This window comes from Callospermophilus lateralis, chromosome 4, assembly GCF_048772815.1.
Source record: "Callospermophilus lateralis isolate mCalLat2 chromosome 4, mCalLat2.hap1, whole genome shotgun sequence".
In the NCBI taxonomy this organism is placed as follows: domain Eukaryota; kingdom Metazoa; phylum Chordata; class Mammalia; order Rodentia; family Sciuridae; genus Callospermophilus; species Callospermophilus lateralis.
In genome coordinates, this window is record NC_135308.1 from 34,832,545 (window position 1) to 34,857,326 (window position 24,782).

General features: G+C 41.1%; 1 protein-coding gene across 6 annotated transcripts in view; it reads right to left on the bottom strand.

Moving 5' to 3' along the window:
- Irf2 (interferon regulatory factor 2) overlaps window positions 1-24,782 on the bottom strand; it is an 86,064-nt gene that overhangs the window by 54,672 nt on the left and 6,610 nt on the right. Inside the window, exon 1 of one of the 6 annotated variants that reach the window (XM_076852390.1) lies at window positions 6,367-6,387. The exons of the other annotated variants lie outside the window; for them this stretch is intronic. The gene's annotated coding sequence lies outside the window, so the exon portion shown is untranslated. Of the gene's footprint in view, window positions 1-6,366; window positions 6,388-24,782 lie in introns of those variants that run through there. 6 annotated transcript variants of the gene reach the window in all.

The following is a 24,782-nucleotide window of genomic DNA, read 5'->3' on the forward strand; positions in this document are numbered from 1 at the left end:
ACAACCTCTCTCCATCCTCCCAGTGCAGCCTGGTCTCAGGTGCCTCCCTGCTCACCTGTGCTGCTTTGCCACACCATCCTTTTATTCAATCCTTCTGCCTTCAGTCTATGTCCACGTTCTGCTTGGCAATTTCAGAAACAAATTTGTGCCATTAACTCACATGCTTAGAAGCCTTTCAAGGTTTTCCATGTGGTGGTCTTAGGGAAAAGCCCTTGCTCCTTACCATGACCTTCCAGGGCCCTTCCTGTACTCTTCCATACCCTTTGCTTACCTCTGCACTCCTAGAACGCTACATCACTGCCCAAAAAGTGCCACTTCCCCAACTTGCCTTTCTGTGTCTTGACCTGACTTTGTCCCCTCTCCTAGAACATTGCTCTCTGGCCCAAACTGCCTCCCAACACAGCTCTAGCGCTTCACCCAAATGGGTCTCATCATCTCCTTCTTCTTTTATTAATCATGCTGCAAAAGCTCATAATAGGCCAAATAATCTCATGACAGATTTATGATCTACCACCCCATCGAGGTTTTCAAAGTCTCTGAAGATCTCCTTGCTTGTCCCTCCTCAGCTCCCATTCCCATTTTCCACAGAAGCAATTTCAGATCTTTCCATCTCCCCACTCCCTGACTCACTTCCACCTTCATCAATTACAACAAACAATCTTGGCTCTAATTTCACGAAAAAAATAAATAAATAAGTAAATAAAAAAGAAAGAAAGAAAGAAAGAAAGAAAGAAGCCTTGAGGCTCTTCGTTTTGAATTTCCAACTCTCCTTCCTCTTCAAACTTATCTGGACATCTGTGACCTCCTTTCTTCTCTTTTCAGACTAGGTAGGAGGTCATGTCACTTTGCAAGATGTAATGCAGAAGGCTTAACAGGGGAGACACTGAGATTGCTTTCAGGCCTAGTAGGTTTTAGATCTTGGAGATATCCAAAAAGAGATACCAGATAAACAATCAGATATGTGAGGCTAGAGCTCAGGAGAAAGATCCAGACAGGAAATGTCTAACCATCCCTCTGAAGATTGTTCAAAGGCCATTTCTTCTACAATGCCTGTTATGGTTTATATGTGGTATACCCCAAAAGCTCACATGTGAAATAACGCAAGAAGGTTTAGAGGAGAAACGATTGGGTTGTAGAAGTCTTGATACAATCAGCGGTTTAATCCCATGATAGGGATTAACTGAGTGGTAACTGAAGTGGTAGGGTGTGGCTGGAGGAGGTGGGAATTGGGGAGTGGCTTTGGAGTATATATTTGTTTCTGGCAAGTAGAGTCTCTCTCTGCTTCCTGATCATCATGTGAGCTGCTCCTGTCAGCCATACTCCCCTGCCATGATGTTAAGCCTCACCTCGAGCCCCAAGGAATGGAGCCAGCCTTCTATAGACTAAGACCTCTGAAACAGTAAGCCCCTAAATAAAACTTTTCCTTCTCTATAATTGTTCTGGTTGGGTCCTTTTAGTCACAGCAGTGAAACAGGTGACTAAAAAAATTGTTCATTCTGGCCAACTCAAGATATGTACAGTCCCCTTTCGCTTGAATTCATAAAGTACACTACCTAGAACAGTTATGTAACATGTATCTTACATCCCCTTCCAGTCTCCATTTCATTTTTATGTGCTTTAACCTATGTTAATGTTGCTACATATGTTAATACATTAGACCAGAGAGTCTTATACTGTGTACCAGCAGGCCCTCAGGAAGTACAGACCAGCTCTATGCAGCAGACACCTCCAATAATGGACTTATTCTTTACCTGCACAGTCCAACAAGGGAGATGCTGGCTGCACATGGCCACTGAACACCTCATATGTAGCTGGCATGAATGAGGAAACCCTTGTCACCAAAAACGGAAACACGGTTTCAAGGTCGGTTCTAATCTTTCCAAATCTCAGTTAACAGTCTGGTGTCTGGCAGAAACAAAATATCAGCAGAGAACACTCCTGTGGAGTTGCCAAAGAGCCAGGTACCACCTGACATTAAAACTGTACTCTATTGAGAAAATCTTAATTTTAAAAGGCCTGACTCACAGTCTGCAAGCTTAATCACCTTTGGAACACCACCTGTTGGTAACTGGGGACCTTCTGTGGGGATAACTGCCTGGTAGGGTGTGGCTGGAGGAGGTGGGGACTGGGGAGTGGCTTTACCAGACATGAAGGCGGTGGGAAAAGAGAGTGCCCACACTACACCACGAAGAGTTTACCTTAGCTAACAAGTATTAGGTGCTTGTGAGGCAAGTTCTAAGCACATCAGGAATAATAGCTCACGTGACCCACCACAACGCTATAAGGTAGGTTCTGTTAAGCTACCATTTTATGGATGAAGAAGCCACAGGACTTAAGATTAAATAACCTGTCCATGCTCACAGAGCTACCAAGTGGCAGAGCTCAGATTTGAACAGGCATTTGAGTGGCTCTTTTTAGCCTCTGGATGAAGCCTGCATGGGCAACCCAAACTGGGCTCTCTATTAAGAGGCGCAGAGGGCCCAATGCCTCGGTCTCCTCAGGCATCCGCACTGAGGCCGGTGCTGAAGGGCCCCCAGCCAGGGCCCAGAGAACCACAGGCCAGCAGGCACTGTGCCTGATAAGCAGTTTCCCAACCCCCCCACCCAGCCCCCCTGTTCACCCACACTTCCTGCCCCTTTCAGTGCCTTCCTGGCAAGTGGGAATCAACAGAACATACTGCATATCCTGACCAACCACAGTCTTATTTTTGTAGCTTGCGCTAGGAAAACAATATTTCCCCACACCCATACTCCAAATAAAAGTATTTTCCTGCTCTCCACCCTCCACCTCCCTCCCCCCTTTTAAGAAAGCAACATGAAAGAACTGGCAGGGACTTTTTCCTCTTGCATCACTTTGAGTGTATTCTCCAGTTGTTTCATTTTAGTTTCTGCTTCTGCCAAAAAAGCAGAGTCACCTGCCCCAACACATAGGCTACCAGGTCCTTGAGGGGTCTTTTGAAGCAGAGGAGGAAGAAAGTGCGCCCTGCCCAGCCTGTTACTAATTAACCTGCAGAACTATTTCAGGAGCACAAATAAATCCCTTTGAAAGCTAATGTTCCACTACCTTAATGTTGCTTTCACATTAACATTTATTTAAGGTGCTGAAAACCACTGAAGGACTAAGCACTTTTAGTATTTGTCCAGTCCCACCTCCTGCTATTTCAGTGTACAGGAAGAGCAAACATGGAACTATGACGCCATTTTGCTTCCCACACCAAAGGGGATCTGTTTTATTATCAGGACCTCTTAGGAGTGTCAAATTCCCATGGCCCAAAATTATACCCCAACCTACTTAAATCTTTCAGCAATGTCTGTCCTGTACTTCAAGGAACAGTTTTAATACTACCTTTTCAAGAACACTTTCTCTGGGGCTGGGATTGTGGCTCAATGATAGAGCACTTGCCTAGCATGTGTGAGGTCCTGGGTTCGATCCTTGGCACCACATAAAAATAAATAAATAAATAAGGGTATATTGTGTCCAACTACAGCAAATAAATAAATAAATAGATAAATAAATAAATGAATGCTTTCCCTGACCAATGTAGATTCATCTGCTACTTATAGGACTCTTAATTATATGACAGTCCTAAGAAATATTTAGATGTTAATTGCAACCAGTCTTGTCTGGCTCTTTTATTAACTTGACAATGTGGAACTTCTTAATGTTATGACCATGGGGTCTAGCACTGTCCTTATTTATTGTGGAGTAGGATAGTAGCCACCATGCAGGATGGCATTCCAGGTCTGACAGGCACCATGCCTGCAAGACAGGACAGCACCCTTGGCAGGGTGGTATGGAAGACCTCCTTGGCGCTTGTGTCCATCCCAAGTGGGCAGAGCATGGGCCTGTGGCCAGTGCTGCATCTTTTACCACTGTACTTTATATGAGATGAGGTTTGGGGACTTGTGACATTAAATGAGAAATCAATCTGTCACTTCCCTAAAGTTCTAAGAGATCCCCTTGTCTCCTCCACCCTCTCTACAACCCTAGAAGCAGCTGAGGTCCGGCGGGGATTGTGGGGCTTCACTGAACAACCAGACCCACTTCCCATGGCACTGCATCAGTGGCCAAAAGCAGAGGGCAGCAGAACCCAAGATGAGGGTGATTTCCTCAGAGTTTATGGTAACATTTAAATAAGATCATGTATAGGTGGTTAGCCCACTATCTGATCAATAGCTGATAGTTAATAATCAGTTTGTGCAGACACAAAATTCACGGTCAAGGATGTTTAAAGAGCATTATTTATATATATGACTGCATGACCAATATGATTCTGCAACATGTACATTCAGAAAAATAAGAAATGATATCTTTTCTATGTATGATATATCAAAGTACATAAATGCATTCTACTGTCATGTATGACTAATTAAAATAAATAAGAGATTTAAAATAAAATTGATGTTGACCCAAATACTCAGTAAGATGATGTTTAAATAAAATGTGGTAGAGTCAAATAAGAGAATATTAGGATTATAGAAGCAAATTTAATTCATAAGGGAATGCTTAGAACATAAAGCAAAAAATAAAAGTGCCAAGACTGGTTTTTAAACAATCAGGATAATAAAGACCCATGCACGGGAGGGGGGGGGGGGGGGCTTTCCCATGGACAGTGGAGTCCTACAGTGACACAGCTGTCTCCTCTGCAGTGCTGGTGAAAGTTCACCCATCCACAAGTGCTCAAGAATGGCATTTATCCATCAGGGCACCCACCTGGCTGCCAACATGCACCAAGACAGTTGTTTAGCCTGGAAACTGGTAGCAGGGAGATGGGGATAGGGTGTGCTCTAACCCTACAGCATCTGTGCAGAAGGTGCAGATATTTCCAAAATGGTTAGAGTTTTTATTAACTATCAGCTATTGATCTGGGGTTGGAATGCTTTAAGTCAGCGGGTGTCCTAAAGGGTAAAGTCCAAAGTCCTCACAATGAATGTGAGCCTGAGCTCACACTAAGTCCAGAGTCGGGAAGTCAGCACAGTGCCCTAATTTTAGATGGGAAAATAAGAACAATATGGCAATAGAGAACATTCTTTTCAAAACAACAGACAGAGCTTCCTTCTACCCTGCCTCCCTCCGGCCCTTCCTTTATGACCTCATTTGGCAGACCAAAGTAGATGTTCTGGGTCCAGCAGTGTCCCCATCAACATTCATGTCTACCCAGAACCTTGGAATGTGACCTTATTTAGAAACAGGGTCTCTGCAGATATAATCAAGTTAAAATGAGGTCAGACCAGATTTAAATGGAGCTACAGGGAAAAGGAAAAATGGTTTCCCTGAGTTCTTTGGCTGGGCTACAAATTAATAATAGTAATAATAATAAGACAGATCGACAGGAGAAAACCCCTATTTAATTACATATATATGCTTGGGAGTCCCACAGAGTGCAAGACTACAAGAGTCTGGTGACTAAAGTTTATACAGCATCCCGAACTACAAAAGGAACAAGGGTTGGGTGCTCCTGGGGGACTGGGGGCCACAGAAGTTATGGAAGTGTGAGAAATGCATGGCGAGAGAAGTTTATCTTATAATGCAGATAAAGTCTCTCAGGAAATAAAAGCTGTCTGGAGCAAACCTCTTCCAGATACAAATACTCTTACTAATGAAGATTTTCTTTATAGATGAAAAAATAAAATTTTTCTTTTTAACAAAACCAGAGCTTTCCAGAGCTATTCCTATGTCTGCAGTTTCTCAAGATGATCTGCTCTAAATACACCAAAGAAGTGTATTTTAGGGTGACATGTTCGAGCTCCTATATTCATATTTTGAATGGTGTATCCTTAGCCCCAACAGGCCCCAAATCCAATACGACTTACATCCTTTTAAGAGGGAAATTTGTGGGGGCTGGGGCTGGGGCTCCAGTGGTAGAGTGCTCACCTGGCACACATGAGACACTAAATTCGATCCTCAACACCACATAGAAGTAAAATTAGAGACACTGTGTCCACCTAGAACTAAAAAATATTAAAGAAAAAAGAGGGAAATCTGGACACTGACACACACAGAAAGGAGGAAGACACCTGGAGATAGAGCTTGGAGTGATCCATCTACGTGCCAAGGAATGCCAACAACCACCTGAAGCCAGAAGAAGGGCACCAGATTCTCCCTCAGAGTCCCAGGAAGGAACCAACTCTGCTGACACCTGGATTTTAGTCTTCTGGCCTCCAGAACTGTGAGCAAATAAATCTGTGTTGTTTGCAGCTACCTAGTGTGTGGGCACTTGTCATGGAAGCTATAGGAAGCGAATACAGTAGGCACTGTGGGAGAGAAGGCAGAGAAGCAGTGAGTGCCAGGGATTGGCATAAAGAGGGCATCCACCAGGCTGGGAGGAGGCAGCAACATCTTGGTGTGTAGAGCAAGGAGACCCACCTGGGGCAGGAAGGAGACAGCAACCCAGAGGAGGGTGATGGGCTTTAAGCAGGCGGCAGCCGCCCTGCGCGGGAAGTAAGCACAAGAGGAGTGAAGTGCAGAGGGTGTCCTCATTGTGGTGGACAGTGATGGGGACATGCCATTGAACATGTGCACAGTAGGGGTAATGGGAGCCAGGCTTCTCTCTGTTGGGGAAGGAAGAAACAAATATAGAAAGAAAGAAAACTAGAATAATCCAAGGTATTGGATTGGATAGTAGGAACAGGTGTGAACTCATGGTTTTTCATCTATCTCAATAAATACAGAAGTAAATATAGATGTAAAAATATTAAGTATAAATATAAATAATAATAGATTCTCTAACTCTGTCCACTAAGCGGGTCTGGTAACAGCAACACAACGATAGAACAAGAACGTGTAGTGCCCAAATCTTCATTTCTAAACACACAGCTCCACTAAAACGAACTTGAAAGTCTTAGAAGAAATGGATGATCCCAAAGCTGGGCCAGGGAAAGCAAAAGACAAACCAGAACAAGAATGCTCGCTTGGGGCTGGGGATGTGGCTCAAGCGGTAGGGCGCTCGCCTGGCATGCACAGGGCACTGGGTTTGATCCTCAGTACCACATAAAAATAAAATGAAGATGGTATGTTCACCGAAAACTAAAAAATAAATATTAAAAAAAAAAGAATGCTTGCTTACTAATTTGGGGCCAGAGAGCAAGGAAGTCCTCAAAGGATGATAGAATATATCAAAAGGACATAGCAGTTAAATTGATATCTGGCAGGAGGGGCATTATAGAAACATTTGGCAAACCTGAATGGGGTCTATGGATTAATAGTACCAACACACCATTGTTAATTTCCTGATTCTGATGGTCATGCTGTGGTTGTGTTGGAGAGTATCCTTGCTGTAGGAAAGTCACACCCAAGCATTCAGGAGAGACAGGATGTCACTGTTGGCAAGTTACACTCCAATGGTTAAGAAAAAAAAAAAAAAAATTCTCTGTACTATTCATGCAACTTAGTGTAAGTCTGAAATTAGTTCAAAAGAAAAAGACTTGGCAAGAAATACAATAGCAAAGTATGTAAGTGATTTACAGTACAGGGATGAAAATGATAGCATTTCTGCAAATACAACAAACTCCAGAAAAGTCCCTCTGTGGTGCTTAAATTAAACTGCTGGCAGTTTATTCTTAATCCCAGCACCGGGACTCCATTAAACACATACATCAATCACTTATCCACCCATCCATAAGGGGCAGCTCGTTCAAGGAACAATTATCTGAACAAGGAGCCTCTGAGTTTCATTTCCTGGGGAAGAGGGGCAGAGATGGTCCATGATTCATTAAAATTGTTTGGTTACATAAAAAACTAAAAATAAGATGACCAAACAGCTTGCCTGCATACTTTTGAGAAGTTTCTCAAATTTAGGCATCAAAGATTTACCTCTAGTCAAACTTCTGCATTAACATTTTTTTAAATTATTTTTTCTTAGTTGTTAATAGATCTTTTATTTTATTTATCTATATGTGGTGCTGAAAATTGAACCCACTGCCTCACACATGCCAGGCAAATGCACTACGGCTGAGCCACAGTCCCAGCCCTGCACTAATATTTAAGTGAGGTTATTTAGATTTTAAAACACAAAGCTGGTTTCCCAGAAGCACTGCCCCACCTCACAGGTTAAAGTGGCAACAGAGGAAAAACACCCCCCCAAACACACACACACACACTGGCTGCATATTTTAGATATTTGCCCTTCAGAGGCCCCCACACCACTGAATACCCAGCAGGACATTTCTGAACAGTTCCAAGTTTTCACCAGAGTCCCCAAAACTGGCATTCTCAGCATAGTTTCACTTTCTAGCATGACAATAGTTCCCAGTCCCATGGCCTTTCAGCACTTGGCTCAAAAAGGGCCCACCATGAGTAAGGGTTTTGCTCTTTGTTTCTCATTTACAACTTTTCCCATTTGCAGAAGATGGGAGGGAGCCTGAACAAACCTTCAGTTCTACTTGCTGCAGCCTGGCTGCACATTGCAGTCACTCCTCTGGCCTCAGAGTACCAAGCGGAGCACATAAAACTATTGTCCAAGAGAACAGCTAAGACACTGTATGAATGGAAAGTGAAACCAGGGGACCAAGAACAACTGCTTCCTCCTACAAAGGCTGTACCAAGCAGCCATTCTGAAGGCTCCTCGCTACCTCCAGGCCTGAGTCAAGCACTGGTCCCGCAGCAGAGTGTTCTTTCAAAAATACAAATAAGACCTCAACAGTGGACCAGTGGACGGCTGAAAGCCCACTGATGTCGCATGCACAGGATCCCATTCTTATAGCTCTGCTGTCCTTGCTCCCCAAACCTCCAGAGGGTCTGCCCAAGGCCCTGCATCTGTTGTCCCTCAACCTCAAGTGCGTCCCCTTTCACTGGGGATTCTCCCCTCCTTTTCCAGATCTAGCTTCAAAATTACTTCCTCAACAACCCTTCATAGTCTCCCCTGGCCTGGCCAGGCAGATCCACAAATCTGATCGCACCACTGCATGAGACTCTTCATGAGGACCAAAGTCAATTCTGCTTTGTTCATCACTTTGTCCCCAGGGCTTAGAGTACAGCCCAGACCAGTGCTCAATAAATATTTTAAATAACAACATTACAGCAATCTCCCTAGCCGTAGTTTTGCTCTCCATGGTTTCAGTTACCCAAGATCAACTGTGTTTTGAAAATATTATATGAGAAGTTCCAGAAATAAACAATTTATAAGCTTTAAATAACTCACTATAGTATATTGTTATAATTATCCCATTTTATTATAGTTGTTGTTAATCTCTTATTGTGCCTAATTAAACTTATCATAGGTATGTATGTATAAGAAAAAAGTATATAAAATATAAAAATATATATGTATGCTATCCACATATAGTCAATTACCCACAGTTTCAAGTATCCACTGGGGGTCTTGGAAAGTATCCTCTGTGGATAAGTGGAGACTACTGTATACACATCAGTCATCATGAGAAGCAAAGGGAGAACAGAAAGAAAGCTTGCAGCCTAGTAAGAAAAGGTTCACACATATGCAATGATAATGAGAAAAAATGATGTATTGCTATAAAATAAATGTTGCTGTGGATAATTCTGCCTAGAATAACAGAGATGTATATATTTTTTAATTATTTCTTATAAAAAATGCTTTAAATTATTTTAGGTTTGCAAAATTTAATATGGAATCTTATTTAATCCAAAGTTTCATATTTAGGAATTCATGAGAAACTTACCAGTACTCACTAGTACCTTGTTGCCTATTACCAAGAACTCACAGGTTGGTTAGTATGACTACCATATAATTTATTGACCAAAATGGAACACTTATGAATGTGAACAGGGCCTTGTTATAATAGTTATCTTGGAAACAGATATAAAGAGAAACTGTCCTCCAAGAGGTGAGAGACCTCTGGTTGTAGAAGATACTACTCTGGAATAGGCCTACCATCTTTTATTCAAAATCTTTAGACCAGGGAATTTTTCAGCATTTAAAAGTGTTTGGATTTTAGAGAGAAGATATGATATATAACAGCCCCAGCAGTATCTAGGGCAGAACCTCTTAATCTAACACAGTATAATTCCACAGCATACTGATTGGGATAAATAAAAACTATGAACAGCTTCATGTCAATTCAGGGCAGACTATATGGCCAAATGAGTCATGATAATTACTTTCAGTTTTCAGAGCTTTTTGGATTGCATATAAAGACTTTTGGTCCCACTGTAGATTTCAAGTTATTTCTATCTTTGGAATATATTATTGTTATCATGCCATACAGGAAAATCAACATCTTGTTCCTTAAACTGCAGTGACATTACAAATTAATCTGGCACACTCTACACTTAATTTAATGAATAATACCACTTTTTAGTTCTGAAATGGAAAAGTTGAATGCAATGTGGGAAAATATGTTTCCTGAATGTTTTTAATAAAATTTGAAATCCTAAGTAGCCATTTAAAATTATTATTTCCTTTAAATCAAGTCTACCTAGCAATATGAGTTAAGTGTTCTACTATACCAACCTAATACATAAAATACATATTAATAAAATAAGAAAAGATTTAAATAAGATTTAACATGTTTTTAACGTACCTTCCCCTAAGTTTCCTTTACAATGACATTTTTAATGTCATTGCTCTTTCTCCTTTGACATTTTAAATATTTGATTTCAAAAATTAAATTTATTATAAAGAATACCATTATAAGTATTAAATCAGGTTTATTTTTTGTTTACATACATACTATGAATGAGATCCACATCATTTGTTGAGTTTTGGACACAAGCTACTGACCATTGCCATGTCCCTATTCCTCTGTGAAAGCCATGGCAGGAAATAAGACTAATATGTCGAGTGGTACAAGTGCAAATTTACACAAAAAAAATTGAAAAGTTTACCTCCTCCATTTCTTTTATCATTGAATTTTGAATGAAAGGACAAATACATCATTGCAACATGAGAAGAATGATATGCACTGAACCGCTTAGGTTCTATGACACTTGGATAGAAATTCAGTTGAGAGATCTCAACACACACTTTCTCCTGGCAATATAACGAAAAAAATTACGAAGGCTAAAGAGGGTCAAGGTGAAGGAGTTCCCAGAGAACTTCTAACTATAAAGGCCAAAATACTCAACCGGTTCTTACATTTGCAGATACTTAATAGAAATGTTTATAAACATATACATGCAAAAGTCAAAACTTGCCTCCAAGAAAATAAGCAGAACAAAATAAACAGTCCAGATTCCTCACGGGATGATGGTGGTAGTGGTGATCATGACTACAATGACTGCTGAGCATCTAGATGCACTTGGCATTAAACTATATACATTTTCTCATTTGACTTCACAGTAACCACTATGAAGGTCTTGTATTGGTACCTATGAGATGGGTATCATTACTACCCTCACTTAAATAGGACACTGCCAAATGTCACATGTCCACATGTCCACATGCCAAAGCTGACTCTTGGTCACTGAGCTCCATTATCATGAGAACTAAGGATTTAAAATGGAGCTTCAATTTTTAGGGGTTTTCTTGGTAACAGAAAACCCCTGGGAAATAAGTCTTTTTCTACATGTGCCCTTTGGGTCCTCAAACATAAAGGCTAAAAAACTGGTGTGCTTGGACACCTCACTTTTTTGGCAGTTGTTTCCTTACATCAGGAACATGAAACATTAAAGTCCCCCCACCATCACCACCACCGGGGCCCACACATCAGAAAGAAAACACAAAACCGTAATGTTCATTGTGCCATTTCCCAACACTTTCTGCTTGATTCAAAATTTGTTCCAAGTGAAGGACAATTAAAAATACAAATCACCCACAAAGAAAGATGGAACAAGAAGATAAGTGAGCTGCTTGGGACTTTTCCTAAAAGAGGAAGTCTTTTGACTCTACATGACCCCAGGGCTATGCTGATAAAAACAAACTCATTTTTTTAAAAACTTTTTTTATTTTGCAGTCCATCTCAACAAATCCAGCAGCAGACAATCCAGGGCTTAAACCTAAGCACATTCTGGAAAACCTTGGCACCTCTATTTGCCTTTCCTTCTTTAGCGACACAGGGAATCAATGAGACCCCCAACATGCATCCTTGCACACAGCCAAGTCCCACCGACATCTGGGTGATGGAGAATGAGACAGGAAGACGGGTCCTAAGGGTAAAATATTTCGCACTGTCTCCTGCCTTTCTGTACAGTCAGCAGAAGCCAGGGGCATAAGAATGCAGGGGGAGCAGGTGAGAACAGAGCAGAGGGGCTCACTCTCCACAGTGTCCACTGTTTTCTCCTTAAAAAAAAAAAAATCCAAATTATAGTTTCGTAAAGAATGAAAATGCACAGATTTTGTCCCAGGCACACCTATCCTACCTAATGCATGGAGAACAAGAGTTAAAAGAAGTCAAATCCATACCTGGGGCTCAGAGAAGGATGACAGCAGCTTGGCCATAGGTATGAAATATTTTACATGGCACCCTTGCATTCAGCTGTGCTTCCAGAAATGTTTCCCAAGTAATTTATTCATGTGTGGAACATGCTTTCTTTAAAATATGAATAAATAAATCTACCATGATCTGTGACAGATACAAACATAATCTGTTTTTGCAAAATAAATGATAAGAAAGCTACGTAAAGTTGCACAGATAGATTATTCTCCAGATACATCTAAATTATGAAAATCTAGGAGTATTTCTTAATCCATCATCTTTTTAGAGTATTTTCTAGAAAAATTCATATAAAACATTTACTACCTAAAAGAGTGGGTTACCTTTAGGAATTTAAAATTTAAAATTACATCGGGGCCACCGGGTGTGTTTGGCCTTCAATCTAGATGGCACCATCTTCTGCAATTCAGCAAAGCAAGAATCAAGAAACATAGGCACTCAAGTTCATTCTGAATTTTCAGACCTTCTTTCCATATGGAAAATAGGAAAAGAAGCAACCCAATTTCCCCCACTAATCAGCATGCCCTCTGGGCACAGCTTCTCCTTTTGGGGGTTAAGGAAAGAGTTCATTTAAGATTGTCCTCCTTTTTCTTTATGAAAGGTTGGTGTCCAGGAGACATCCTTCTAAGACAGAAACTTCACAAGCCCACAAGATACTTCCTTGTCCTCATGTACATTGGGTTAATAGCAATAAAGTACTCTTCAAAAGTACTCCTTCGTGACAAAGTTACATCCTGATTAAACCATAATAAGTTGAAAAGATGTTAAGTTTAAAATGTACTTAAGACCAGGCAGGCATGGTGGCGCATGACTGTAATCCCAGTGGCTTGGGAGACTGAGGCAGCAAGATTGCAAGTTCAAAGCCTGCTTCAGCAACTTAGCAAGGCCCTAAGCAACCGAGTGAGACCCTGTCTCTAAATAAAATATAAAAAAGGGCTGGGAATGTGGCTCGCCCTTGGGTTCAATCTCTGGTACCAAAAAAAAAGAAAAGAAAGAAAATGCATTTAATACAGCTAATCTACTGCATCTCATGACCTAGCAACATAGCACACTGGTCCATGGCTGACTAGGAGTTGTGTCTCCTGACACTGCTCAGCATCACCAGAGTGTCCTGCAGCAGATCTCAAGCCCCCAAAAAAGATCATCAGAAAGTTGAAAAATCATCTTGTCAAACCATTCTAAGTCAGGGACAGTCTGCATGTGGGAAAAGTTTAATAAGATGGAGCGTGTGGGGAAAAGGGTAGACACAAAGTGGATAATTTAGATAGGGCTAGAGGAGGAGGGTGTTGGGAAATGGGCAGGACCTGAATCATGCCACTGGTTCATGTACCCAGCTATGTTCCACTTCCCATATGACAGACTCAAGAGACGTTTTACCTCACTAAGAATACAGAAAAGATGAGGGGACACAAGGAGAAGGAAGATGGAAATACCTTCAGGATTTAAGCTTGAAAAGCCAAATAGCAGGGATTCTTCAACGAGCCAGCAGATTAACAAAGGAAACTATTTGCATGAAATGATAAAATTGTTTTCTGTCATCTGAATTCAAGCCTGTCACTGGCACACTACTTTAAAAACCAGTGCCTTCCCCCAAAGTGTTGGCTGGGAGAAAAAAAAAAAACAACTTGCTCTGAAAAAGGATAACAATTGCCTCCCTCACTCCACATCCACAGTCTGTCCCTGACCATCTCCTTCTTGCTGCCAGTTTTATTATGAGGATTTCCTCTGAGTTGTCCTTCTTCCAGTAAACTTGCAATAAAAGTTACATTATTATTATTATTATTCCATACAATGCAACTTGTAATGTTCCAATCAAGTTAGGATCCAATATACAAACTACAAGCTGATGCACTATAGTTTTCACCAACAGTTCTATCTGTTCTTGGGATAAACCACCCTGATTACCACTGAATCCAAAATTACAACTTGTGGGACTGGGGTTGAGGCTCAGTGGTAACGCGCTTGCCTAGCATGCAAGGGTTCGATTCTCAGGAACCTCATGAACATGAGGCACTGGGTTTGATTCTCAGCACCACATACAAATAAATAAAATAAAGGTCCATCAACAACTAAAAAATATTTTTTAAAAAATTACAACTTGTTCTAAGTACAGGATTACCTCTGAAGCAGGGATACATTTCTCCCCTGTAAGATACAGGATTGTCGTTAATTATTTTTCGAAGATATTTACTGCCTCACAACAACTTCCAAATGTTGTCAGAAGTCACATGTGGCATCCATTGTCCTCTGCCTTCTCTCTGCCATCCCTTTCAGAACCACAACGGTTTGCTTTCCTCTCCTTGTTGAAGTATATGTGGTAGGCATTTGCGAACTCAGGTGTGGTAATCTTACCCCTTACAATCCATAATTTCTCTAAACCATAGTCTCCTGGTCTATAAACAAAGACCTTAATAGCAACTTGGCAGAGCTACTATAAGAAAATAAATAGAAGGTAGTTTATATTAGTAGGACAAGAACAGGATGAGACTGCATTGGTCTCCCCTAAGAAACTTCATATGGTAGGGCCCATGCTCTGCCTAATAGCAGAGAAGACAAAGCCAGAATATTCCACAAAGAGCAACAGGGTATCCATGGTCCATTTTCTGGAGTAGAAGTATATTCCCCAGCTTGGACAATAGTATGCAGAAAAATTTTCCCAAACATCTTATTAACTTGGTCAAAATTCTTCAATGACTCCACAACACCCATTAAATACAATCTGGAGTCCTGGCCACCATAATGCACCTTCATCCCACCTTTCCAACCCCTTCTCCCACTGATTCCTTCCACCTTCTGATGCAAACCAAAGTTCATAACCTCACATACTTGAAAACTAGCTTATACAAAGTTTTTTGGTTTTTGGTGCTGGGGATTGAACCCAGGGCCTTGTACTTGCGAGACAAGCACTCTACCAACTGATCTATACCCCCAACACTCTGTATGAAGTTCTTAAAGCAAGAATCCCATCTTACATATCTTTGAACCTTCCAAATTGTCAAGCACAACACCTTGCACATCTCTGGAGATCTCACTTGGGACAGGAGACAGGAAGAAAAGACAGAGGACATTAACTACAAGTTGAAATGGATAAACTTATTATGAACAAGAGATAAATAAGGGAAACAAAATTACTGAAAAAAGCATGCAAGCTGAAAGAGAATCATTTTACTATATTTGAGACATTTTCCAGGGAAATCAAGCTAAGTATGTTAACAAACTTTTGACTTAGATTTATTCAACATTTCATTCAAAAAACCTTACCGAGCCAAGCACCGTAAAAAGCATCATGTGCCAAGCATTAAGAAGAGCTCTGTGGAGAACACAGAGAATGAAGACATGATCTCTGCTCTCAAAGAGCTTATGCTGCAATGATGGAGGCAGGCACAGCAACACAAAGACAAGATGTGATGTCACGAAGGTGATTCTAGAGCTGCTGGTAGGATGACCAAGGTGGTGCTGATGCATCTCCTGATATAATGCATCTCCTGATAAGCAAACATGGGCATTTAACACAGCTGGTCTTTGGTTCAATCTCTATATCTGACTCACTTCCATCATTTGGTTCACCTCATTTGGTTCACCTCGCAGTCATGTAACCCTACATTTTAGAGAGGTGAACTGTTTGGAAGGCGTGTTGAAGTTTTACTCTATTATGTAAAAGCCCTAGAGAAAGGAAAGTCTCTGGAAGGCTTCAAAGAAGAAGGAGCATCTGAACTGAACCTGGAAGATGAGGGATCCTCAGGAGCAACATTCTGAACAAAAGGAAGAGAAACAACAAGAATAAAAGGCGGGGGTGGGGGTTAAAGGAGACTCTGAACCATTATTAATACTGAGAAACTGTGCTACAGGGAAACTGGAGGGATGTGGTAGAGAAACAGCTGGAAGGCTTGAGTGAGTCTGCCTAATTAACAGAGAGTCACCTTGGGAAAGGTCCCTGTTGATTGACTGGGTAGATACCCAATACATCACAAGTGGATCCAAACATGACTGATATGCCTCCCGCCTCCCACACACGATTTTCTGGTCCTCAGCCCCCATTAGAAAACAGCTCAGGATGTTTGTGATGTTAATAGCTAGGTCTGCCTCTGGATGGAAAATAACAAATGGAGAACTAAAGCAACCATTACAATTGAACGCAGCCAACATTTATGGAGCACTGCAGACACAGAGGTCACTCTGAGGGTCCAAATGCTACCCTGCACTCTCAAACTCACCATTGATTCAAGAAGGCAGTTACTTACAATGGAGTGTAGAGTGTGGTACATTGAAACAAACCCCATAAGTATCTGGGACTTTTGAATAAGACCTTCACACCTGATTCCTAAAGGAATATGAAGAGTCCAGAAAACATCTAATACATGGTTCTCATTGCAGCCAGTCAACCCCAGGTTGTGGGGAGGGCTCCACACCCATGGCAGCACCATCTCCATCTCGGTCTTACTTGGGCAAGCAGACCTCAAGAAGCCTCAACGTGGCCAAGCCAACACCTGGACTTCCTCCAGTCTTCCAGGTCCCTCTGGTTTAGGCTTGGAACTAAACTGTGTGGGCTGGGGGGTGGGGCAGGGTTATGGCTCATTGGTAGATCTAACCTGCCTCAGACCCTGGGTGGATTGTCAGCATCTCAAAATAAAACAGAGTTACCCAGCGGTTATCTTTAAAAAGGAGAGGAGAAGAAAATATTCACCAGGCCCTTCCACAGCCTTCCATAGTGCTGAAAGTCGAAAAGAGCACCTTTGCTGGAGAATCCTAAAATTCTCCACCCTGCTACATTCTCTTGGTTCTCTAACTTGGGTTTCTTATCCAAATTACTGATCCTTCCCCTCTTCACTTACTATAAACCTATCCATAATCACTTCATCCCCTTTATAAATCGAATCAAAACAAAGAAAATCCAAAAAAGTGCTTTGTACCTGGGAATGACTTCCTGTTTGAAACCTTCCCCGCTGGAACTCAGGGGTAGAGAGCTTACCTAGCAGCGTGAGACTCTGGGTTCCATCCCAGTGGGAGGGAGAGAGGGAAGGGGAGGACAGGGTGGAGGCCAAGCTGAGCCAAGCCAGGCCAGGCCTGGTTATTATCAAAAGCACAATCCGATCCTTTCAGCAATGCCCATCCTGTCAATGGACTCCAAATGCACACCCCCTTACACATCCTCTTACACACTGCAGGTGCACAGCTGTGACAAACACAGCTGCTAACAGTCATTATCTATCATTTTCTGAAATGTAAAGGGGAAAAATGTTCCAAATGCTCAGTAACCTTCCCCCAAAACACCTTGCTTTATCCCCAGAACAAAACCTTTCCTTACTGGGAAACAGGAACACAAGCCCTCAATCAGATACAGGAAGCCACCCGAGGTGGGCCCTGACACTCCCAGCTGATCTATTTGTTCCAGCTACACCAGGGAGCTCTCCAGGAACCAGCAGCTTCAGGAATTTTCGACCTTTTTGCTTTTTGCTGTTCTTTCAACCAAAAATGGCTTGTTCTCCCATAGGACACCAGCTGCCACTGCCTCCCTCCATCCAGAAGTCAGTGGTGAAGCGCACCCCAATTTCCCTGGTCCATGAGATGGGCCCTCCTCTGCCCTCCCTCCCTCAGCCTTTTGCTGCCTGTGTTTCTCTGAAGCCTGGATTTCCTTATTTTTGTTACTGCAGCTGGTTGTTTACCTGCTTGCCTCACTAAATAAACTACAAGCTCTTTGAGAATGAGGATTGGAAATTTTCAACTTCACATCTTCACAGACCAGTGCTTCACACACAGCTGTTCAAAAACGTCTGTTGAAGGAATTAATTCATCTGAGGGTTTTATTTAAAGTATTTGTTTGCAGAAGAGTCTTCAATTTAATTTCCTCGCTATCATTTGTTGGCACAGTACTTACAGCCAATTCTAAGGACTTTTTTAAACCTCTGTCCCAAACGTTAAGGGAATAAAAATTTTGCAATTCCTCTTACTACACTGCCTGATGTCATATAGATATTATGTATCTTTTTCCCAAATATTAACAACTCACTGTCGAATTCCAGATGTTACCTTGCCAGGCTGTGTAGTTCAATAAAGACCAACTTTTCAGAAGGACTGCATGAAACGAAGACTTTTGAGCAGCACATCAAAGTAAGCCAACAATAAATTTCCTACCATTTCTTCACCTACTGTATTTCTTGTCAGGATAAAAAGTTCCCCATTCTGCTGATAATTCACAATAAATACACAAATGCTTGTAATTATTTTATTCAACATATCTGTTATTACAGTAATAAATGGCTCCCATCCATTCAAGTAGTACTGAACCATTACTGAGAATTGTGATGAACTTCCTAAGCCCCTCATTGTTACTCTGCCGCTGCCAGGCTCACCTTTACCCTGAGACACCACAGAAGCCAGGAGCCCCTGAGGGTCTTTCTCAGGAGTCCCTAGACACAGAGCTTACCCTACAAGTAGCTGCTATGATTAATTCTCTTCCATATTCAAAGCTCTGCTGCTCTTCCTCTCACCAGAAATATCAGGATTCAAAATAAAAATTATTTACGATGCTTAGTAAATAAGTTAGTTCAACAGTACTAAGAACTTAATCTGGCCACAAAACCCCAGGTAGTTTACTTGATTTCAGCAGGGCAAACTGTAATCGCTAAGGGAACTTCAATTTTAGCATTCTATGAGAAGGCTGGGTGTCTTATCTGATTTTCCATTTACCAGTGCACTCTGATTCACCTCCTTCCAGCGTAACTTAATTCCTCAACCTGTGTTTCATCGGCCTCACAACGCCAAAATTCAAATTTAAAAAATGATGAAACTGTGACACATTCTACACATACTATAACGAGGGAGAATCTTGGTTAGTTTTTCAGGCCATGCTAAAATGTTATTTTGGAAACCACAAAAAGAATGACTCGATCCAATAGTTCAACAACCAAAAAAACAAACAATTCAAAAATAGCTGAAGGACTCAAATAGATATTTCTCCTCATGAAAAGATGCCGTAAGTCATTAGTTACTAGGGAAATGCCAATCAAACCATAATGAGAAACCCTTCAGAGCCATTAGGATTGCTCTTATTAAAACAAAAAAGAAAGAAAGAAAGAAAATAACAAATGTTTGGTAAAGATGAAGAAACTGAAATCTATGTCATTGCTGGTGGGGATGTAAAATGGTACAGCCACTAGGGAAAACACTTGTGGTAGTTTTTCAAAATGTTAAACATAGAATTAACACAGGACCCAGCAATTCCACTGAGTTGAAAGAATTGCAAGCAGGGACTCCAACATTCCACACCAATGTTCATAGTAAAATTATTCACAACAGCCAGAAGGTAACAGCAACCCTGGATGAATAGATGAACAAAATACAGGGACATTATTACGGGGAAGTTATTCAGTCTTAAAAAGGAATGAAGTTGTGACACATGTTAGGACATAGATGAACCTGGAAAACATTCTGCTAAGTGAAATAAGTCAGACACAAAGGGACACATGCTGTATGATCCACTTCTGTGAGGTACCTACAATAGTCAAATTCACTCAGCCAGAAATAGAAAGGGGGTTGACAAGGGCTGAATGAAGCTGAGCTACTATACAATGTGAAGAGAGATTTTGGTTAAGATGATGACAAAGGTCTGGAAACAGATGGTGGTGACAGTTTCAGAAAACTGCAAATGTACTTAACACACTGAATTGTACACTTAAAGATGATTATTATGTAAGTTTTATGTTATGTAAATGTTACCACAATAAAAAAAAAGAAGGACCCCACATGCATTTATGAATTCACTGCTTGCTGTCACTGCTTCTTTCAATCCTCTATGGACGATAACTATTGTTTAATTCAGGTGACTTGAAGTATATAGCTACAGAGACACAGGTACCTGCCACAGTGAGGATGCGTTTTTAAAACTAACTAAGGGCCAGTTTGCCCTTCATGGTGGTGTCTTCTCAGCCTCCACTGATCATGCAAAAAAACCAGGACTTCCCAGCTCCCTCCTCCAGGGAGGAATTTAGGGCAGAAGTATTTATTAAGCAGCAGGGCTAGTGACAGTGTCTACCGCATGGGAGAGGGAACTTGGTAATGAAGATAACCATCAAGACTTAGCCACATCAGTTTTCCTCAATGACAAAAGACACATCAGTTCTGCAGTTCTGTGTACCAAACTGAATGTGGGAGAACTGTGGGAAAACACGAATGAAATATATTGTTTTATGCCTATTTTACAATGTACCAAGAATCTGTGTTTTCAAAAATAAATTATTATCCTAGGTCAAAAACCTGTCATATTTGCACTGTGGCTTCTTCCCCCACAGTCTGAGACAACTTGGTGCAGCCCATGGAGAGGGACTCTGAAGGGGATTCACAGAATATTAACGGTCCCTGCTTGAGCTCTCTCTTAGTTGCCTAGTGGCTTGACTCTGTCTTCTCTATCTGAATAATGTAGGTCCTTAACTGTGAGGAATGGAGATCACCCACCTACCGGGCTAACTCAGCTCCACACTGATTACTTTTCTTCTGTCTACCTTCCTCTCCATACAGTTAGCAGTGAAGAAAGACCCACTGAACGAGTGCTGCACAATCAGAATAGCTTTTTCAGTGGAACATCCTCTTCTACCCACCTCCCAAATTGTCACCTGCCCTTCAAGAATGACAAAGTCATGATGCATTCAAAGCACCTGTAAGAGAAGCAAATCCTCTCCTATGATATTGTCAACTTACCCTGAATTCACACATTAGCAATATGACCCCATGCCCAAAAACGGAGGGAGAGGTTCATCTTCGTTCACTCTGGGGGCCTCCCTGGCAGGCTCACCAAGTTCCCACCTTCATTAGCACTATTGCGGGTCCCTGGGAGTACCAGAACCCACCACATCCCAAGCACATCTTCTTGAGTCTCATGTTTGACTCCTCTATCCCTGTTCCTCCTTCCTCCTAAGTTCCTTACCTTTAAAGGTAAGCTAAACACTCCATGAGAGTTAAAATTTTCCCATATGAACAAAATCCCAGCATCCTAAGAAAGAATCAACAAGGACTTGCCTTTAGGATTATTATTTTAAAGTGAGATTATACTTTTCTGTTCTTCTGTCAGTTGCAAATCCCTAAACCTACTAGAATTCACTTAAAACTAATCTACTGTGTTTTTATTGGAAGAAAGCAATCAGGAAAGCTCTGACCCACTGAGCAGCTGGGAATTTCGTTGCTGCAGGTTTGGTTTAGACTTTATTTTTCTAGCTGCTGGCCCTGCTAACATGATTCCATGAAGGTCGCATTTAATCTTGCAGAGGAAAGCTACCTAAGCAGTTCTTAGGTAGGCTTCAGTAAAAATAAATTGCCTTGGCTCTATGGATAAGTCTGTTGCTTCAACCCAACCATTATAGTCAAGGAGAACAAATGAAGGGAACTGTAAAATACGGCGTTTGATTTCAAAGGAATTGCACTGCATATACGTTATGGGTCCAAAGTGTTTGTTAATAACAATAACAAAACCACTGTTAATAAAGAAGCCATGAAGAAACTAGCAGCTCTCAAATATGTATTTCAGTCTGTCACCAAATACAGCTTATTTATTTGTACCTGAGGCATCAGTATCACCATTGGGACTAAAAAGTCAGAGGAATGGACTAGTAAAATTATTTTTAAAACCTGGGTGCACAGGAGAAAAGTCAAACAATTTTTCCCCTTCTGAGTGCTGAACCCTTATAAAATGACAAATCCTAATGCAAAGCAACAAATCTCAATGTTCATGCACTTAATACATATTCCATTAGGTTTCTAACACAAAGCAGATCTGTGTCACGCCTCCTGAGTTGGAATTCTGCCTTCCAAACGAACCTTTGCTTTACAACTGAAAATCAAAGCAACAAATATTTATCCAGTTCTTACTGGGTATCAAGCACTGGTGTGGGATGCAAAGAAAGATGACTCAGCTCCACGCTCTCAAATCACTGGCCATGTAGGTGGCAGAAATGGAAATCTCCAAGAAATCAAAGGTTTCCACAACAGACCAAGAGGCTAGGAAACATGAATAGATTATACAATGTGCTGCTTCTATAGGAATTCCAAGCATTTTATTGTTTTAGGCTAAAAACATCAGGTAAGATTTTGTAGGGAGGGGCAAAGGAGACCCATGCAGTTATAACTAGAACAACCACTAACTGAATCCCCTAGATTTCTCACCACATCTTACTTCATTTGCTAATCCTACATCATTCACTATGGTAGCCACTGGCCACATGTGTCTACTGAACACTTGAAGAGAAGCTAAGCCGAATTAAGACATGCGGCAGGTGAAAGACACATTGGATATTAAAGATTCATTATGAAAAAAAGAATGTAAAATATCTCATTTGCATTTTTACATTAATGACATTGAAATGACAATATTTGGATACAATGGGATTACTATTAAAATTAATTTTGCCTGCCTTCTCACTCTTCTAGATATTTGTGTGGCTTGCGTTGTATCCTTATTGGCCAGTGTTACCCTGATCAATTCTTTTATTTATTTTTTTCTTTTGGCTGTGCTTTCTGCATTCAGTCTCTGAACTCATAACGGTTCCACCCAACCTTAGTTTCACAACAATCCAAAAATATCTCATATTCATAAAGGGAGTGAAAGTATTCTAATATTTTTTTTTCAGATCACAATGAGGCATTTGACTCTTCTTCAGTAGTGGGAAGTTAGAGTTCACAATCTGATTAAGTCTTCCTAAGAGGACCTGTAAAGGTGGGTGTGCGGGGGGGGGGGGGGGGGGGGGGGGGGAATGCCCTAGCCTCCTGCAACATGGGAACAGACACAATATAAAATAGGTAAGGTAGAGGATGCAGAAACACTGGCTAGGAATATTTTGCTCTTCACATACCAGGAGAATTAAATCTGTAGCCCTTTGTCTAAATTAATTGCTTTCATCCAAAAGGATAATACAATTTCTTATCTCCTCAAAAGGAACAAATACTTACAACCTAGACTAGGTCCCTTGGTTAAGGTCCCAGGGTGTTAGGAATACCCCAATCTTCCTAGGTATTTATACTTCAAAAGAGAGGGAGGCTACAGCTAGGAGACATCTCCAGAGTTTTAAAGGCATACATCCTGAAAGGTTAGGGAAAGAACTCTGGATCCTTTCCACCCTGTCTCAAGAGCTAAAGTACAGGATCTCTTTCTCCTCTTGAGAAGGACAGCTGTTTTGTCCCAGTCTATGCAGTGAAAATGACACCAAAGGTCTATCAGTTTTCACAGCACTGACTGAGAATCTAGGTGTGGGGCATCAACACTGCAGTGTCACTGTGATTGTTGACCTAGCTGTAAATATCAGTAAGGAATTCATTCCCCCCCTCCCCTGCCAGGTGTTCTGGATTTCTGAAGCATTCATAATTACTGTGAAATGGGGCAACAAGTCAGAACCTTCACAGTTCTTGGCTTGTCCCAACACTTAGCAAGAGCTGCACGGGACAGCAGCACCTTCTGCACTGGCTAGTCGGAATCCTAGAGCCTGGATCTGAACACAGGCAGACAGAACTGGAAAGGGGCTAAGTCCAAGGCAAGGCAACACCCAAGCTGCTTTTCCTACTCTTCACATTTACCAGAGGTGGGGTCAGAGAGAATATTTCAGCATTGTCTTGAGAACATTTACAGGTTACAAGAGTAACTGTGTTTGTTTTAAATTTGGAAACTACAAGGCGCAAAAAAGGCAAACACCTACAATCCCACCATCAAAATGATGTTTTCTTTCAGGTTTTTAAAAAATGTTGTAAACACCAATACACACATAGGATTTTATAACAGAACTAGAGGCACAATTTAATATCCTTTTTCCCTCATCCACCAACACAGATCAGACATATTTCCTCATATTTTAAATGCTGTTGGAAAACATTTAAAAATTTTTTTTTAATTGTATAAGCTCCCTATATCCTGGATGGGCATATTACATGAGTCCCTACTGTTGGATATTCAGGTTGTTTCCAAGTTTTCATATAACAAAACCTCATTCAATAAATATCCTCATATATAATTTTTTTATTCCTACCTCCAATTACTAAGTAAGGTCCTAAAAGCAGAATTACTGCAACTGAGTTTAATGTTTTTAAAACTTTAAATGCATAACACTAAGTTAAATTCAATGTATAATCTCAAGTATAGAATACCAAGTTTCCAGATAGTGACCCGCAGTACCCTATTACAGTACCCATAGTTCAACCTTAACCTGTGCCATCTATTAGGAAAGCACAGTATCAGTCCATTCTATTTTCCTAATTTCCTACATAGCTCCTGCACTAAGGAAGAGCAACAAGGGGAAGGGCGGAGGGCCTAAGAGAGTTATTACGATATTTCTGATAAATTTTATTCACATGGATCTTCCCCTGGGGGCCTATTGTTGCCTTTAGATGGAGTTTGGAGCCTCACATCATGGGTAGCAATTCTTCCATCTCCAAACAATACTTCACCCCCCAGTACCTCTA